Here is a 16,517-nt window from a genome sequence, read left to right on the forward strand (position 1 = left end):
CTGTGTGTAGATTAAGAGTGCATTCATGAAGAAGGAATTGTCTGCTGGTAGCAGAGGGGTGGGGGAGGGTGGGAGAGGGACAAACTCCAGACAGCAGAGATTGGCAGGTAGGAGCAGGGGCACTGATGTCAGCCAGGACTGGGTTGACATTCTTTGCAGCTATGTGACTTGGGCAGGCTCCTCATCTGTAAAAGGGATTTCTTGAGCGGACCTCCATTGCTGTTGTGAAGATTAAGCACGATGGTTTATTACAATGCCTGGCACATAGTAAGTGCTCAATATATCTTAGCTGTTTCTAGTCTTTCATTCTAAAAGGGAAAGGACCTTACCTAACTCTAGAAATGAAATGACTGCATGTAAGGTGTTTAGCAGTGCCCAGAGCCTGGCAAATGCTCCCCAGCTACTATACTAGCTCTCCTCGATCAGAAGGAAATGTCTCAGAGTATCATCCAACCCCCTTTAAGATATTCTCTGTTCACCATGAAACCTGATGACTAATCCTGAACTTCCCAGGTGCCCTGATTGCCAAAAAAGAGACCCCCTAGATAGTGGGCACAAGAAAAGGAGAAAGTTATTACCTCGGGATGACTCCATCAGTTGCATCTGGTCAAGATGCTACCCATATGATCCACAGGAACTGTAGCCTTAGTTCATTCATACCCCTTTCTCCAGGATCTATACCTTTTTGTGTGTGTTCCTTATTCCTATGCATAATCCTACCGTCCCTCTACTTGTCCAGCCAGAAACCTGGGAGCCATCCGTGAATCCACATTGTCTTCCTTATTCCTTCTTCCTCATACCCAGTCATCAAGTCCTGTGGATTCTACTTCCTGAATTACCTTTGAAATCAAATGGATATTGAACCATCTGCAATTACCTATTAACAAAAAATTAAATTAAAAAATGTTCTCATAGGTGAAGCCTCAACAAAGTACTTGTCATCAGGGGAAGAATGGTTCAGGAACTTGGGTTGCGGCTGCAAATATGAACATGGACAGGGTTATGAAAGAGGCTGCACATCTATTACAAGAAATTATTAATTTATATCCTCTTCTAAAATGTTGCCAGCATGTGCAAAAACATATATTTATTTATATCACATACTTAATAAAATCTGTCCTTGAAAAAAAGTTAAAAAGCTAGTATTGGTAAGGACAAGGAGAATTGGTGCTTTCACACACTGTTAGTGAAATTAAGACACAGTACAAACTTTTAGGTTCATACCAAATGACTCTGAAAAACCTATTATGTCTAGGATGTATTCTACAGGTGCAAGGAGATGAACAGTAGTCTCCCCGTTATCCGCGGTTTCACTTTCCAGGGTTTCAGTTACCTGCGGTCAACCGCGGTTTGAAAATATTAGATGGAAAATTCCACAAATAAACAATACTTAAGTTTTAAGTTGCACACTGTTCTAAGTAGTGTGATGAAATCTCACGCTGTCCTGCTCTGTTCCACTTGGAATGTGAATCATCTCTTTGTCCAGTGTCTCCATGCCGTATATGCATAGCCTCCTCAGTTATCAGATTGCCTGTCAAGGATATCACAGCGCTTGTGTTTAAGTCACCCTTATTTACTTAATAATGGCCCCAAAGTGAAAGAGTAGTGGTGCTGGCAATTTGGATATGCCAAAGAGAAGCGTAACATGAACATAGTAGGTATAGGATTTGGTACTATCTACAGTTTCAGGCATCCACTGGGCGTCTTGGAACATATGCCCCACGGATAAGGGGGGACGACAGTGTATGAGAATGTTCCCTGCAGCATTGAAATAGTCCTTCCTCAACCCCAAAAGAAGAAACAAACCAACAGTCTATCTCTAGGTGAATGGTTTAAAAAATATATGGATATGATTTCATTTATATGAGATATCTAGAATAGTCAAATTCATAGAGACAGGAAGTAGAATGGTGGTTGCCAGGGGCTGAGAAGAATGGGGAGTTAGTGTTTAATGGGTACAGAGTATTTGGTACAATGAAAAAGTTCTGGAGATGGATGATGGCGATTGTACTGCAACGTGAATGTACTTAATGCCACTAAACTGTGCACTTAAAAATGGTCCTGGTGGTAAATTCTTTGTTAAATGTATTTTACACAATTTATTTAAAAATTTGAATGGTTAAAATGGTAACTTTTATGTTATATATATTTTACCATAATAAAAAACAATGACTATTCCATAGCCTTATGATGATGGGATAGTATGCAGTCATTTAAAAAAAAAAAATGCGTAGGTACATGTGTACTACTGTGGAAAGATATCCATATATTGCTAAGGACAAAAATAAAATTGTGGAACAGCAGGTATTGAATGGCTCTTTTTATAAATGTAATTAGTAATAGTAAAGAAGCTGAGAGAATATGCACCAAACTGTAAGAGAAGCGTTATGGGGAGCTTTATTCTACATAATACATTTCCGTGGTGTGTGAAATCAGAACCGAAATGCATTTAAAAAGAAATCCTTCGATGGTTCCTCTTTGTTGTTAGGGTACAATTTCAAGTGCAAGAGATGACCCTTGTCTACCTACCTCATTTTTCTTCTCTTCCCTCCTTACAGCCAAGTGGAATTATTTCTATTCTGCTTCTGCTATGCTTTCTCCGTCCTTGGGACATTCACACATACACTCCTTCTGTCTGAAACACCACTCCAACTCCTTTGACCCACCTAATTCCCAGTCACCTCTCAGATCTCAGCTTACACATCCCTTTTTCTGTAAAGCCCTCCCTGATTCCCCTGCATCCTGGTTACAGACGACTTCTATGCCCTCCCATGGCAAGCATCCTATACTTCTGAATTGCCCTGCATTTCACACTGTTATGGTCCTTGTCGGCCTTTCTCTGTGACAGTAGGAAGGGTGACCAGTTTTCCATCTCGCTCTCTCCAGCTCTTGACTCAGGACCTGATGCATTGTAGGAACTCAACCCAAACTCCTTGAATAAATGAATGGATAGCATTGATTTGTGAATCTGATCTGATGGGCAGGTCTCCCTGCCCATCCTCATTTATTCTACTACAGCAACAAGGACTTTCTGGCCTTGGAAAGGATGTGGTCTGTCTTAGCTGTCCATCAAAGTGTCAGCCAACCTTCCTCTCTCCTGGAATCTTGAATATCTTGACTTAGGTTCTTTATCACACAATAGAAAAGAATATGTGTTTTATTCATTAGTTACCTGGGAAACTGGGGCTTTAGTAAAATGACCTTCATGAGACCTAAAACTGAGGTAAACGGAGGCCTTGAACTCATGATTTCCAACACCACATCCAGGCCTCTTACCACTGAACTCTTAGGGCAGGAAGCAGGTCTTAGGCTTCCTCACGTCTCTGGCTCCTAGTACAGAAACTGCCACAGAATTCATAGCCAATGAGTGTTTGTTGAATGAAAGAATGAATGAATGTAAAAAGGAAGAAAAAAATTCTATACATAGAAACACACTCACACACACACACACACACACACACACACACACACACACACACACATATCTTTTCTATAAAATTAGAACTGAGAGCCAAAGCCACAAAAGCAGCCACAGAAAGTGTAACTTTTCACATTGTTCGGCATGGTGTCCCACTATCAGAGCTGAAGTGGACTAACAGGGCCTAAGGTAACCAAAGAACTGGCACTCTTCATATGCTAAACCAACTTTAACTGAGCATCTTCTCTGTGCCCAGCATTTTGCAGGGTGCTATGGACGCCAAGATGGAGAAGACACCATTCCTGTTCTCTGGGCACACCATCTTGTTGGAGAGAGGCTCATAGTTTCTTGACAGAGTGATGGAGGCTCTCTCAAGGCAAAAAAGAATGGATAATTCGTGAATGAAAGCACTTGTCACATTGGCACCTGGATGCTGCTCGCCAAGGCTGGAGCATATGCTAATGACAATGCCCAGTCAGGAGAGGATACTGATAAAGTGGGCCCGGCCAGGCCACAAAGGAAGTTTGTGTGGCATGCTAGGAAGTTTGGACTGAGCCCTAGGTCTTGCTTTTCGTTTGAAATTTGTGAGCATTCGATCTACGAATCTGCACATCTGTCCAGTAATTCAGTGGAATATTGAAATATGTTAGTAGTATTGTAAATAAAAATCTAATTGACTTCGACATAAGAAAATCGTGGCCTAAAATTTGGTCCTTTATATTCTAAAAGAGTACTCCAAAGGATGGTAAAAGATATGCGAATAAGACATTTGCAATCCCTTGTACCCCTAAGCTGATGGTAACTCTCGCCACAATGTGTGGGCCTATCAGACTCTCTACCTAAAGGATCTCAAAATAGCTCTGCTCTGCTCTCTGTGGCAGGCCAGCGTCTGCTCTATTCGGCAGTAGCTCATTCTTTACTATTGTTGCTATGTGACAAACCATTGGCTCTCAGTGTTAATCTAAGCCTGCCAGAGAAGGAGGGTAGGTAGAGGGCTTTGAGAAAAGCATCTTTCCTGGAATCTAATGTAACAACCGTGTCTTGGGCATTTCCTAGGTACCCCCGTGGTACCTCCCCTGAAGACACAGATACCCAGTTCAGTTCAGTGAACATGTATTGAATAACTCTAAAAGGGAGGCACTTTGCTGGGCTCCAGGAATATAAAAATAAAATAAAATTCACATGTTTTCTGCTCAGTCACTCACTATCTAGTGGGAGATATAGTTTTGTAGACAGGAAACTATAATCTAATAGACAAGGTGCAGGGACAGAGGCTTGAGTGTGATACAGGTGTTCAGAGGGGCTGCTTCCGATGAGTTCACTTTGGACGTGGTGATGCGCTTGTGGGACACCTACATGGAGCTCTCTCATGGACAGCTGGACATACAGGTTTATAGGGAAATCAGACTCAGCCCTCACCCTGGAGGGTCTTGCTATTGAGTGAGATAGAAATGTAAATACAATAGGTCAATTACAATACTCTGTGAAGAATGCTAACAGGGAGGCTCACACAAACAGGATGGCACAACTACCTTGGCCTGGAAGCTTTGATGTCCCTGTAGGAGACAGCCTAGGAGCTGAATCTTGAATGATTCAGAGTGGTTATCCTGGTGGGGAAAAAAAAAAAAAAAAAAATGGAGAGAGGCCTACATGAAATAATTGAATAACTCTTTCACTCTGCAGTCCAGGCATGGGACTGCCTCGATCTGGCACAGCAAACTCTGTAAAGCCCAGAACCTGGACAATGGCACCGGTGATGTGGCTTGATGGAGAGCTGAAAGTATGGTATCACCTGGTAACATAAGATGTTTTGAGCTGTTGAGGTTGTTAGAGACACACAAGGCAGAAATCCATTGCTCCACACTCTGCCAACCTGACGCTTTATTCCCCAGAACTTCAGGCGCCCTGAGACACATGTAGAATACCTGCCTTCTCCTCTTACCTGCAGACTCATTGCAGGTCCATTCTTTGAACTACTTCTTTGACTCATCTTGGCATAAAACAAAGTCAGAGCAATTTCAAGTTAAGTCCAAATCAATATTCTCACCCATCCTTGAGCCTCAATTAAATTCTGTGTTTTGATCCTACTCAGCTTTCTAGGTAAGGGAAACAGACTCTACAAAGGCCTGATGAAGTCACTGTTGCTGCAGCTGAAAGTGTGTAGGACAACTGGTAGGACATTCATGAAGTCTTTTATTAATTTATCAAAAATGTATTGAATTGGCACCTCATGTGGCAAACACGAGATTAATTTACTTAATCCACAGAACTCTTGCAAATGGATAACAAAAAATACAGGAAAAAAGCGGGCAAAAATCCTCCCCAAACAATAACCAGTGGTGACTGACACACCCTAAGGTGATTCTTAACCCTTCCCACCTCCTGGTGCACATTTCTGTCTTAACCCCTCCCCTTAAGTATGGGCAGAATCTAAAGCTCGCTTCTAACCAACAGCATGTGGTAAAGGTGATGGGATGTCACTCCCAACTCATTCCATTATGTAAGACTGCATCAAGCTTAGGCAGTTTGTATCAAGAGATTCTCCTTGCTGGCTTGATGAAGTAAGCAGCCATGTAGAGGAAGCCCACTGTGACAAGGAGCCTTGGGTGGTCTCTAGTAACTGCAGGGGGCCAATAGAAAACAGCAACAAAAAGCTGGCGCCCTCCGTCATCCAGCTACAAGGAAATGAGTTCTGCCAACCCTCTGGATGAGCTTGGGAGCAGATTCTTCCCCATTTGAGCCTCCAGATGAAAATGAAGCTCAATCAGTACGCTGCAGGCCTGAGAGACCCCAAGCTGAGGACCCAGTTAGCTAATCTATGCCTGGACTCTTGACCCACAGAAACTGTGAGATAATAAATATGTGGATTCTTTGAAGCCACTACACTTGTGATAACTTATCATGTAGCAATAGAAAACTAACACAACAAGTCAGGAAAGGAAATACAAACTGGACTTCTTTTTTAAAAATGCAAATGTATTTTTAAGTAGGTAATATATTAACTTTAACACTTTAAAAGGTATATTCTTCTTCCTACTCTTAGCCCGCAGTCACCCAGTGACCTATCCCAGTGATAATCTTTGTTACCAATTTTTTTGCCTATGCTTTCAAAGCCAATCAATGCATAATTTCTTCTTTTATGAATTTATAATTCTTTATATTTTCTTTCACTTTAAAAAAATTTACATGACATATATATGTGGTGTTCTGAAGCCTTTTTATTTTTTTAATTATGAAATACATCATATACACAGAGGAGTGTATAGGTACATTTCAAAGACAAAGCCAACACTCATGTAACCATCACCCAGGCCATGAAATAGAATATAGCTAGTAACTTAGTAGCCCTGCCCCTGGCCATGTGTCCTCTCTTGTCCTACTTGCTTCACTGAAGACTAACCACTACACTGACTTCGACCATCATCATTCCCTTGCCTTTTAAATATAGCTTCTCCTCCTATGTATGCATCTTCAGACACTGTACAGTAGTTTTTGACCTTTACATAAAGGGAATCCTACTCTTCTTTTGTGACTTATTTAGCTCAACATTTTTATGCAACCCAGCCATGGTGCACAAAAGTTGCATGCATGAAGCTGTGATTTGCTCAATCTATTGCTGCATGTTTTTCCACTGTGTTAATAAACCACAATGTATTTTTCCACTCTACTATAGATGGACACTTAAGGTTTCCATTTTTGTTCTATTAGAAAGAGTTCTGCTTTGAATATTTATTTATATATCTCCTGGTGCACATGCGCAAGGCTTTGTTAAGCAGTATAGATACTAGGAGTAGATTTTCTGGGATACAGGACATTCACATCTTCATTTTTCTGAGCAGTTTACCGATTTAGTCCTGCCCGCTGGGTGTGAGAGTTTCTATTGCTCCACTTCATCAAAAGCGTTGGGTGCTGCCAGACTTCTGAATTTAAACCACTCTGGCGGGTGTGTCGGCCTGTCTTAGTGTGATTTTAATTTGTATTTCCCTTAATGTCCATTTGGATTTCTTCTTTTATGAAGTGCCAGTTCAAGTTTTTGTTCAATTTTTCATTTGTCTGTCTGTCTTTGTCTGACTGATATAATTTATAATTTCCTACTTTGTCATTTGTCCAATTTTGCAAATGGATCTTAAGTGTATGATATTATACTGACCCCCAATTATTAAAAGGCATGAGAAAATTACAATGATTTTTTTTTGCCACTACAAATTGGCCAAAGATCATAGAGTCCGATAATACTGTGTTGGCAAGTGTGTGAAGAGTGTAGAGTAGTACATTACAGATGGGGGTACAAATTGGTGAACTTCTACGGAGACTGACATATCTCACACACTGTGAAATGCATATATGGTTTGACTCAGCCATTTCGCTACCAGGAATTTATCCTATGGATATATTCATTTATATGTAAAGTGACATTTTCAAGGATATTCAGGGTAACATTGTTTATAACAGCAAAATATTGAAAATAAATACCCAGTGGCTGAGGACTATTTAAATAATTTATGATACATCTTTATAAACACTTATGCAGATTTTAAAAAAAAAGACATTTTGTATAGGCCGAAAAGGAATATCTTCCAAGATACATTGTTAAGCGAGAAAATAGCCAGGTACAGAATACTATGTAAAAGATGCTACCACATCCACAGCAGGTATGGATATGTGCTTGTATTTGTATAGAATACCTTGGAAAGATCTTTAGAAGGTGGTTGGGGAATCGGTTAAGAGCGACTTATCTTTCACTATAAGTTCTTTGCACCTTTTGGATTTTCTGCTAGGTAAATGTATTACCCATTAAAAGTAAATTAAATAATTTTAAAATGTATTGAGCTTCTTTTGTGGACCAGGCTTGTGCTAAATGCTAGAGATATGGTGGTTAAAAAAACAGACTTTGCCTTATGGAGCTCCCAGTCTAGTGACGGAAGGTAGTTACTGGAACCATCATTGTGGTGACATGTGATAAGTGCTATCATGGGGAACATGGGCACACTTTGGAGGAAAGGGATGCAAAGCAGGGACATCTAACAGTCTTTGAGGTGCGCAGGCAGCCTGATGTTTATGCAGGGAGCAGAAAGAAGAGGGAGCCAGCCTATGATGGTGGCATACGGAGACCAGAGGCCCCAGCAGAGGAAACAGCATTTGTTGAAGGCGAGCAGACTTCTGTCCATTTGAGGAACTGAAAGTTCAGCTCAGCCGGAAGCTGACATGAACTGAGATGGTTTTCAGAAAAAAAGCCACATTAGAAAATATAGAGAAAGGATTGAAAGAGTACAAGAATGGAGTCAAGAAGACTGATTTAGAAGCTTCTGCAGTCCTCAGACAATAGAGACAAAAGGCCGGATTAAGAAGGTAGCAGTGGGGACAGAAAGATTGGGACAGATTTAAGAGACTGTGAGAAGGTGGACTCTACAGACTTAGTGATTGGATGATGGGCTGAAGGAGAGAGAGGACCATTCTAATAATAAAGGCTAATATTTGGTAAGGAGTTACTAATGGTAGCACCTGCTCGGCATTTGGCTTGCTTCTATCATTAAGTCCTCTCAGTGATCTGGGGAGATAGGTACTGCATGATGAGAGTTTACAGATTTAAAGTCTAAGAAGTTTAAGGAACTTGCTTGAGGTTACAGAAGTACTATGTGGCAGAGCCAGCATACGAAGCCATTTATCTGGCTGCCAGTTCATGCTCCTAAACTATCTTTAAGGGTGACTCCTAGGTGTTAGGTTTAAGCAACTGAGTGGTTGATGATGCATTTTATTGACAGAAAACACAAGAAAGAAAGAAGTTTTGAGGAGGAAAATAGGCATCTGCTCTTCAGATTTAAGATCCCTATAAGACACTCAAGTAGGTAAATATAATAGGCAGTTTTATATATAAAACTAGAGAAAATTCTGGGCTGGAAATTTGGATATCATCAGTTTACAGTACCTGTTGTCAAACTAGACTGTGACCAAGTAAGTAAGAGCAAAAGGGAGCCAGTATAGTTTGTATTAAAGCAGGAAAGTCACAGGATCAAATCTTATTTATGGGAAGATAACTCTGGCAGCAGTGTGGAACACGGGCTGATGTGGAAAACTAGGTAGTAAAAAGTCCAACACATGTGTTCATGCTTTTATTTAGTCATCTTCGAAGCATCACCAAGAAACAATTTGTGCCAGGGACCACCAAGTCCAGGAAACACAGAGACAAACCAGACCCTGTCCTTGACCTTGTGGAACTTCAGGGCCAAGAAGGAGTGAGATTAGTGAGCCTTGTGTTTCCGGGGGAGTAGGTGGTTACGGGATGCTGTGGGAGCACAGAGGAGGGAGAGGAGGTCTATATCCACTTTGGGCACGGAGTTCCTTATTAACAGATGTGGCTGGAGGTAAGTCTTAGTGAAGTAAGTGACAGCTAGAGCAGTCATGGGCAGAGCACTGCAGACAGAACCAGCAGAGTGGGTGTGTGCTCTATTGTCCTTTACAGAAAGTTTGCTGCCTCCTGCCCTAGAGGAGGCAGGAGGGGGTACTGGGAGCACAGAAGAAGTAAAAGATGCTGAGGGGGTTGCAGAGATAATAAATAGTTCAAGAGAGTGATGGTGGGCCAAAGCCAAGTAGGAAAAGCACCATGATTAAGGTGAGGCCGATAAAGGAGAAAGATTCAGGGGGAAGAAATGTGGAGGCTGAATGTTTCTGAGAGGCAGAGGGTGTGGTGAATGGGACAACTGGAGGGGATGTGAGAGACAGATTTCTGAGGTGCTGGGGTCCTCATGGGGGTACTGAGCATTTGGACTGGACCCCGTGGTCAATCACCAGCACCATGAGCTCACTGGCACCTTTGCTTTCCACTGCTTGCCCCTGCCTGGGAGCCAGATGCCCAGTTCTCCATAAGTGTGGCAGATGACAGGAGATGGCATGAGGAGACTGAAGAATAGTGATGAAGAACCAGTAGGGAGAGGCTGCAGAGTTAGAGTCTGAGGCATAGGGAGTGAGGGAACCAGGAGCCTCTACTTCGTGTGGCTGTTGGGACACAGCCAGGTTGGCCAGGTGCCAGTGAAAACAAGCTGCTGGAGGAAGTGGGCTGTGAGTGCCAATGCTGAGGGGCTTTGTTTGCCATGGAAGTGGGAGCAAAAGGCAAGGAGGAGGCGTGAAGAGTTAGGCTAGGGTTAAACAGAGCAAAGAAAGCCAGAGACTGAGTTGGATTTCTGTAAACTTACTCTAAGATCAGTAACACGCAGCTATCCCATTTAGAGCATTAAAATAATCAATGACTAGCTGCTAAAAGCACCGGTAATAATTAGGAATAGAAAACTTGAAAAGGAACAAAACAATGATTTGGTTTTTTTCTCCAGCAGAAGTCCAGAGGTAGGTGGCATAATAGGAACTTCAGCTGGTATCAGGGACCCAGTCCCTTGCCCCCTCCCTTTGCCTTATGCATCTTTTTTTCCCTAAGTCATCTCTGTTCCAAAGTCTAGCAGCCATCACATTTCCATTCCAGCCCCTCCATGTCAGGACTCTCTCCAGAGGCTGCACCTGCCATTACATATCCCATTGGCCAGGACATAGTCACATGGCTACACCTGGCTGCAAGGCAACCTTGGAAATATGGATTTCATTCTGAGTGGCCATGAACACACCTAAATTTTACTGACCAAGTAGAGAACATATATGAGGGAACAAATAATTTTATCTGCCACATTCCACCCATATAACCATGCCTATGAAAGATGACTGTACATCTCAATTTGTATGGGATAGTCGAGGTATACACTGTTAGCCCACACAATTATTAACAACATTCTTTTTCACTCAAAAGTGAAAAAAAGGAAATTTTGGTAGTTCTTCAAAAAGTTAAACATGTAATTATCATATGATCCAGAAATTCTACTTCTAGGTATATACCCAAAAGAATTGAAAGCAGGGACTCAAACAGATACTATACACACATATTCATAGCAGAATTATTTATAATAGTCAAAAGATAGAAACAAACAAATGTCCATCAACAGATTGATGGATAAACAAAATGTGGAATATACATACAATGAAATATTATTCAGCCTTAAAAAGGAATGAAGTACTGATTCATGCTACAACATGGATGAAACTTGTAAACATTATGCTGAGTAAAAGAAGCCAGACACAAAAGGACAAATACTGTATGATTCTACTTGCGTGCAGTACCTAGGACAGACAAAGTCATAGAGACAGGAATTGGTTATGAGGGGCTCAGTGGAGGGAAGAAGGAGAATTCATTGTTTTATTGGTACAGAGTTTCTATTTGAGATGATGAAAAAATTCTAGAAATGGATAGGGTGATGGTAGCACAACAATGTGAATGTACCAAATGCCACTGAATACTTAAAAATGGTCGAAATGGTAAATTTAATGTTATGTATATTTTACCCCCAAAAAAGGTTTTAAAACGTTTGAGATATTTACCCAAGACAAAATAAAGCATATATTTCTATACTAATACCGACTGTTCAGAGCAGGTTTATTTGTAATAGCCCCAAACTGGAAACAACCTAAATGTATAACAACAATTGAATGGGGGAAATTGTGGTATGTCCATACAAAGGAATACTATTCAGCGATAAAAAGGAATAAACTGCTGATACATACATCACTGTAGATGAATCTCAAAATAATTATGTTGCATGAAAGGAGCCAGCCAAAAGAGTCCTGTGTTTATATATAAATGTATATAGAATTTATATAATATTCTAGAATGTGCAAGCTAATGTGTAGTGACAGAGGTAGAATGGTGATTGCCTGGAGAGGGCAGTACAGGGAGGGATAGGAGGGAAAGATTACCAAGGGACACAAGGACCTTTGGAAGAGGTGGTGACAATTTCATGGGTATGTACATATGTCGAAACTTTTCAATTTGTACACTTTAAAAACGGGCAGTTTTTTTTGCATGTCAAATATACCTAAATAATGCTATTAGAATAAACATGCATGCATACTTACATTAACATATGAATATAATAATAAATATGAAGTTTTTTTCAAGTGTCCTAATTTGGATGACAAATTAAACAGTCACTATAGATATATATATATATATATACATATACATATATTTATATCTTTATTCCCACATACAAAGCACACCCACTTGCTCCCCAACAGAGAAACACCCCAAATTCCTCTGCGTCCATCTTAAAGTCTATAACCTGAAAGTCTATAACTATCCCTCAGGTCCAGATATAGGTGCATCCTGTAAACTAAAGAAAAAACTATCTTTAAATATATATTAATGGAGTAGAAACAAGGTAATTATAATAAAAATGACCATCCTGAAAATGAGAGGATATGAAACACACAGCAGATGCTGGTCCTCTGCAACCAGTCACGTTCTCTGAGCGGGTACAGGGTGGATTCGCTTCTCTGGCAGTAGAATTAGTTCCTCAGTGCACCTGATAGTCCCTATCTCTGCCCTCTGGGAGGTTCTTCTTTTTCCATTATCTCCTATGGACACGAGAGAGGAAGGCGTTGGGAAGATGGCCTGTTGGGGCTGCACAGTTTCAGAACCTGGTTCCCGCTAGTGCAGGTTTTGGAGCCTGGGAATGGCTTCAGGGGTTGAGTCGTCACAGATTTTTGCCAGCCAAACTAGTGGTTTCTTTGGTAATATAATGCCTTCAAACACTTAACAGCCTTCCAGAGTCCAGACTATTTGCTTCATGTGCAAATGGCCACAACTAAAGATCTCACCTAGATACAACTTTTCAGCCTGGATACTTTGGTCTTCTACAAATAAGCCACTGCTGAGCTTAGTGGCAGTCATCTTTAGTTCCTCTGAAATGGGGCTGAAGAGCAACAGCCTTAATTCCTGCATTTTTGCCTTCAGGCTCATGGCCTCTGGGGGAAAGTTATCTCTTGCTACTGCTCCCAAGCCACGCCTTATAATTGCTTAGTGATAGAAGAAATACCTAAGCAGATGGCTTCTTTCAGCCCTGAAAGTCTCCATGTTGTGGGACTCAGGGGCAATTTGGATTGTGGACCGCCAGCAGAGTATGTTGTATTCTTCCCATCTCCGCTGAAGACTGGAGAGCTTCAGCCTGTACCCTGTTCTCCCTGGACCCTTGAAAGCAGCAAACATCACCCAATACACACAAAGATTGAATTTTACCTACAAGTTCCCAGTATTCTTGCATTGTTTGGTACTTGCCTTCCAAGGGCCACTGGCACTCATGACCCATTTAGTGTGTTGTGAAGTTAAGTGAGGTGTAACCAACTTTTTTTTTTTTTTAATGAGGTAGAATAGAATAGAAAATATCAGATGTGTGCAGTTCAGGGTAGGAATAACTCTGCTCCACTAAATTCCCTGCCCAGGCTGCTTCTAGCTCTCCGATCCACCCTCCATTGCCAATGGGTGGCCTCTTTTTCAGACGCCAAGACAGTATCTGTAGTTCAGGCAGAAGTTTTGGAAAAGGTGAAGAAACAGGCAAAGCGTAGAGCAATTGTCTCTTATTTTCTGTTCTCAGAAGCTGCCATGTAACACTTCTACTTACATCCCACTAGCAAGAGCTTAGGCACATGGCCACATCTGGCGCAAGGAGGGCAAGAGATGTTCTTTTTATCCTGGGTAACTGTGTGTTCATCTAAAAGTTATATCACAATAGGAAAAATGAGAGAGGATGTTAATTATAAAGCAATTAACAGGATGCGTGTGTGCGTTCGTGTGGGCATGTACGCGTGTGTGTAGATTTCTAAGAAAATCTTAAATTCAAGGCATTATGAGTGGTAACCAAACATTTCCTCCCATAATCTCAGAGCTCTCATTGCCTAGAAAGAAGTAGGCACTGTGTTCTTGGCCTGCCTTTGACTCATCCCCGCCCGTAGTCTTTCCAGACTCTCACCTCTTCAACCACTAGATATAGTGCTTAAACTTAGAAGTGGAGTCAAGATTCCCAGGTTCAAATCCAGACTACACTACTAATAAGCTATGTGACTTTTGTTGGCAAGTTATTTTAACTTAGTCTGTTTCCTTGGCTGTAAAATGATGGATACCAATAGTACCTACAACAGAGTGTTTTTATGAAGATAAGATACAAATTTGCCATGTAAAGAAGTAAAGTATCAGGTACATTATAAGCTCTTAATAAATGATAATTCTCATTTATTATTCAATAGTCCAAAGGCTGAACTTCTCAGACCAAGAGTCTTTGAGAATGTGTTTTTGGTGCCTCCAGTGAGCCCTGTTCCATATCACATGGTCTCTTGTTTATTTTAAATAACATTGCTTTCCAATTAAAAAGTAACACAACCCGACAATTCCATTTCTAGGAATCTATCTTAAAGAGAGACTCTCATAATTGTACAAAGAGGCACTGGTATGTTGGCATTATTTGTATGAATACCAAACTGGAAAACAACCATCTATAAGAGAGTATTTAAAAGCTATGGAACACACAGACTCTGGAATCCTATTTAAAAGACCCAACCTGACTTCCTCTTCTACCACTCTCCCCTCGTCCATATCTCCATCCTTCCTGAGGGGTCTCGAACATTCCACTCTTCCCAAATGTCCACCTACACTACAATGGATAAACAAATTGCGGTGTACTTGGACAATGTAGTACAAAACAGCAATGAGAATGAACTGTAACTACATGCAACAACTCAAATTTCAAAAGCAAGTGTAAACCGCCCTTGAGAGAACACAATCTTGTCAACTATGTTGTAAATCCAATCACAGATTTCCCTGCCTGGCTTTCTCCCATCTTCCTGTCATCTTCCTTAGCTCCCTCCTTAATTCCAAACATATAAAAGAAACTGCAGAACAGTCATCTTCTGGAGCATTTGAGATCTTGCTTTTTGGCATGTTGTCAGTTTGGCTAAAATAAATTCTTAGAAAAATTAACAAACAAAACAAACAACATTCCACTGTTGTTCCCACCTTGGGAACTCTGCTTGAGCCCTTCCCTCAGCCAGGCCTGTTCTTTCTCAGACAGATTTCATTTTGATATGGCCTCCCCTAACCCACTCTCCCAATCTAAAGGAGCCCCTCAGTCAATCTCTAGCATATCACTCTTTTATTTTTTAATATAGCACTTTCATTTATTTGTTTGTTTATTTGTTTATCTATCTTTCTGTCTGTGTGTTCCAACTGGAACATAAATGCCAGGAGAGTTTTTGTTTTGTTTATCATTATTAACTTGTCATGTTTATTATTTTGTCCCCTCTGATGAAAACCAAGCCTGCTTCATAGCAGAGATTCAATAAATATTCATTGAATAAATAACGTTAGCTACACCTATTGCGTGTTTTCTATTTTCTGGGCATTGTTCTATATCTTTTATGTATAGAACCCTTACAGCAATTTATCATTATTATCATGTTATTTTACAGATGAGATATAGATTTTTGTCATTTTCATAAGGCCTAGAAGCTAATAAGTTGCAGAGCTGAATTTCGACCTTGAGAACGTGAGTTCCAGAGCCTGTGACCTTAACCCCTATACAACATTGACTCTTAAATGTCAAGGGCCAAAAATATAGAACGTAGCTAAAGCAGTGCTCAGTGTGAGATTTATAATTGCAAATGCCTGTTTTAGAAGTGAAGAAATCTCAAATCAATAACCTAAACTTCCACTTTAAGAAACTAAAAAAAAAAAGCAAATTAAACACAAAGTGAGAAGGAACAAAATAATGAAGATGATAGCAGAAATAAATGAACTAAAGAATAGAAAAACAATAGAGAAAATCAACAAAACCAAAAATTAATTTTTTTTGAAAAGACCGACAAAAGTGATAAACTTTTAGTTAGAATGACCAAGAAAAAAGGAGAGAAAACTCAAAGTACAAAAACCAGAAATAAAAGAGGGGAGATAACTACCAAAATTACAGAAATAAAAAAAGATTATAAGAAGATACCGTATAGGGAGATGCTGGTTAGAGGGTACAAGCCTTCAGTTATAAGATGAATGAGCTCTGGGATCTAATGTACACTATTGTGATGACAGTTAATAAACTGTGTCATGTACTTGAAATTTGCTAGAAGAGTAGATTTAAGCATCCTTACCACCACTACACACTCACACACACACACACACACACACACACACACACACACAAAACGCAACTATGTGAGGTAATGAGTATGTTAATTACCCTGA

This window comes from Pteropus medius, unplaced genomic scaffold, assembly GCF_902729225.1.
Source record: "Pteropus medius unplaced genomic scaffold, Ma_sr-lr_union100, whole genome shotgun sequence".
Lineage (NCBI taxonomy): Eukaryota > Metazoa > Chordata > Mammalia > Chiroptera > Pteropodidae > Pteropus > Pteropus medius.